Source organism: Bombus impatiens, unplaced genomic scaffold (assembly GCF_000188095.3).
Source record: "Bombus impatiens unplaced genomic scaffold, BIMP_2.2 scf_4016, whole genome shotgun sequence".
Lineage (NCBI taxonomy): Eukaryota > Metazoa > Arthropoda > Insecta > Hymenoptera > Apidae > Bombus > Bombus impatiens.
Window position 1 is genome coordinate 849266 of NT_180435.1, and position 3907 is coordinate 853172.

The following is a 3907-nucleotide window of genomic DNA, read 5'->3' on the forward strand; positions in this document are numbered from 1 at the left end:
CCGCGCGCAACGCGGCGTGGCGCGTGGTTTTCGAGGTTGTGTCGCGCATTTCGCGAGCTGTAATGCCGAATTGATGTCGGCCGAAATCCGTGTAGATGGTATCGTGGCGACCAGTGGCCGGCTGTGGCGCCGGTAATTCGCCGCCGACATTCGCGTTCCCTCTTTCTGCGATCCTCGTATTCCCTTTCTCGTATATAGAGTTAAAAGTAGGAAAACGTTAATCGTTTGGTAGATAAGATACGTGGGAACGTGACACAACGTTTAAGTGAATTTATATTATTATAATACACATGCGTTATCCTATATAAATGGTAGTATAAAATTAGAATATGCGGGCACTCGAGTGGATTTGTAGCGACAGTACATGGACGTTAATAAAATATACGTATGCGTTAACCCCAAACTAGCGAGAACAGTTCGATCTGATTCGGGGAATTGTCGAGGAAAGTATACGCGAATTTGTCCTGCGATGACGTAATCGAACGACACACGTGGAACAGATGATCACCGCGCAAAACACTTATCAGGAGCCGCGGCCGTATCTCTGTATATTACACATAACACTATCTTGCAGTAATATCTCTTTATCGTAATATTAATTCAATACGTCGCAAGATAATTTTTAGGAAAATCGCTGGATCGTTGTAATTTTTCCGACGTCGCTGTGGCCTGTCGGGATACGCATGGCACGGAGCAGCGAATTGGGTTCGATGGTTCGCTACGATGGTATCTTATTTACTAGTGTTCTGCCGGTAGTCTTTATCTTACCACCGGCGATCTTTGATTCTAATAGCAGCGATACTGGCATAGAATACTGTAAATCGTGGAGGAACAGGGGCACGGACGTTGTTTCCGTGGCGAGCGAAACACACTTGCTCGGCAAGTCGGACAAGGGCAGCGACTCCGGAATCTCGTCGAGCGGAATCCGTAGTAATTCTTCATCGAGCAATATTCGATAGAGGTGACGCCGGCAGGAGCCAGCGTGGAAGACGAACTAGTCGTGACACGAAGGCCCGGTGCTCAACACTACGTCATAACGGTCGAGCTGGCTTGCACCGGCTCTGAGGATGACACGATGGACCATGGTTTAGCTTGTACTTTGATGCATGATATTGCAGACTCGGTACTGCACGCTTCGGCAAACATGTCACGAGCAAGCCGAAACTGTTAGGATTCATAGTTACCTCGGCCGATCGTGGCATAGTCGGACACTCGCCCTATCGTCTACGCACGGCTATATCCGTCCTCTGTAATATGATATACTCCTTCTGTACCATTCCCTTTTCTCGGCTAGTTATCAACCAGCTGCACTTTCCGCTTTTACCGTTTTAGTAAGAGAATTTCTCTCTCTCTCTCTCTTTCTCTCTCTCTCTCTCTCTCTCTGAATCGCTAGGTAAATTACTTGGAATAATTATTACGTCCCCGGATCGTCGGCAAATCTCACGTTCGAGGATGGTCGATCTCGAGGGTCGAACTTGAAGGGATGGCGATCGAATTGCGCAATAATAGGGTGTAACGTTAAAATATCGTTGAATTAAAATTAATCGGAATTCTTGCGCGGTGGTTTTCGAGACCGGTAAATCCAGCCGATGCTCATAAATTCTGTGCAAGATACGCGCACGTAGATTCACGTTCTCGTCTGTCCGTAGGCGCGTGTGTGTATGGGGTGGGCATTAATAACGGATGAAGCCTCGACTGCGGAAACCTCGTAATGTTTATCTCGTTGTTTATTCTGCATGCGTCGCAGCCGCAACGCGGAAAACGCGTACATCCCGCTTGGATTCTTAACGCGATCGCGGTTTTGATTTATAAAGACGGGGCGCGAATTTATGCCCGGCATTAATTTTGCATCGACTCCGCTTGCCACGCGTTCCACTACGGCATCAGAGCTTAGTCTTCGTCTTATTTCGCTCCCCTTTTTGTCGGTACTGCGTCTGGAAGTAACGTACGTTTCTAATATTATTATCGATATTGCGAGTTACCTAAACTCCGAGGCTGGAAAAATTGCCACGCGAAATTTATAGCAAGATGGAGTTGTTCGCGTCACCCAAGCCTCGACGTCTTACGATACAGTCCGAAACTTTGCATAGAATAATGAAACTCGTCGTACATTATGTATACTTGTTTGTATCGCGACGAATGGATTTTAACCTGGCTTCTTGTCTGTTGCAGAAAAATTAGGCTTCCAGTCGCCGTATGGCCCCACGATGGACAATGGGATGGTAAGTCTCGTTCCCTTTCTTATTTTTACTCGTCGATTATTCTCGAAACGCGAAGCGGGCAAACTGGATGATGTTCGGAGGGTGAATGTAAGGTCTTTTTTCCCCTCCAGAGTTGACCATCTCGAATCTTAAGATAAAGCAGGATTACGTAAGAAACAGGAGCGCAATAATTATTGCAGTCGTAGAGGCAAATTTATCCGAGAAAAAGTTACTCCTTTTCTTCTTCTCTCTCGCGGCGCGCCCTCGAATACCCCTCTACGTAATCCCAAAACTTTATCCCGAGTAATATTTTTTGGGAAGCGGTTCTCATCGTGTTTGAAATTTTCCGCTAAAAACACTGTACGCCACTCTCTTGCCAGTAGCTTATCCGTAAAGCCGGGATTTAATTTCTTTAAATCCTGGTAACAAAGGGAACAGCATCCGTTAAGCGTTCTTAAAAAGTTCTCCTTGAATCATCTCCTCGCACGTTCGTAGTTTCAGCTATTAAAAATATATAAACTTTTTCAAGAACGTCGCGCAAGATTTTTCGCAAATTAGGAGAAACGAGTTTTTCTTTTTCTCTTCAACATTAATTCACGGAACGATGAAAGTTCATTTTGTCTAGAAAGTAAGAATTACCCAATTTCGCGAGGGTTGAGCGCCGTCAACCTCCGGCTTTAATATCACTTACCCTCTCTCCCTCTTTCTCGACGATGTATTTATACGCTTATGTACGTGTACGTGCACACACGAACACGCACATATATTAATATATACATTCTACCGAACAAAGGAACCGAGGAAGGTCGCAGGGGGTTAAGCGAGCTCGGATGAAAAGTTATCCCAGAGTGTGGATAAAGTTCCTCGTACTTCCTTCTTCCATGGCTTACTGCCCATCTATTTCTTTTGCCTTCGCGTAGCCTTCGCGGCGATCGGTAATTAGTTACGCCTCTGGAAGAACGATCGGAGCGAAGCGTTTTTTGCGCGAGTTACGCGAAGCACGAGTTTCATTTGGAAAAGGAACGTTGGAAAACGATGTTCGCCGCAGTTCCAACAGAAGTCGATGTTACAAAACGCGTAAGTAGTAAACGGTCGACCTCGCGCCCGCAGTCTTTTCCAGTCTTATCCAGCCTCGACGGATTATTCCGACATTTTCAATTGTCTCACCTCGACGACCATTCCTTTATCGGCAATTACTACCGATGTTTCGCGACGATCCGTGTCGGAAAATTCGCAGGTCTCGTCGTTGAGCAAATGTCGGAATCTCGTTTTCGAGATATTATTCCGTAAAAAAACAGCGTATGCATGCGAATGGTTGACGAGGTTTGTCCGAGGAAACGGAGATAGCAGAGATTTTTTTACGGCACCAGGGAATAGTATCTAATCGGCAGTCGTTAAACCATGCCTGATAAGAAGTATTGATTTTGATAGGTTTAGTGAAGTCGCCTTCCATTGGCTTCTTTCGACTGCCTTCTTCCTCGTGTCTCTTCCACTAATCCTGATCGATGAAAATCGATCCAATCGTACCGAGAATTTTTACATATTCGTCCCTTTCTATACCACTGGCCGTATACGACACAGCGTCGAAAATCACTCGAACGGCACAGTAAACAACGTTAAACAGCGGTGACGGTACGGGAATAAGGAAAAAATGTTGATATTCCAGACGTATGGTGGAGGAACGTTTGGTCCAACGGCAGGAGGGC

The 3907-nt window shown here is 45.9% G+C and overlaps 1 protein-coding gene across 1 annotated transcript in view; it reads left to right on the plus strand.

Moving 5' to 3' along the window:
- Nucleotides 1–3907, plus strand: part of LOC117152511 — an 18202-nt gene that overhangs the window by 12922 nt on the left and 1373 nt on the right. The window lies entirely within an intron of this gene.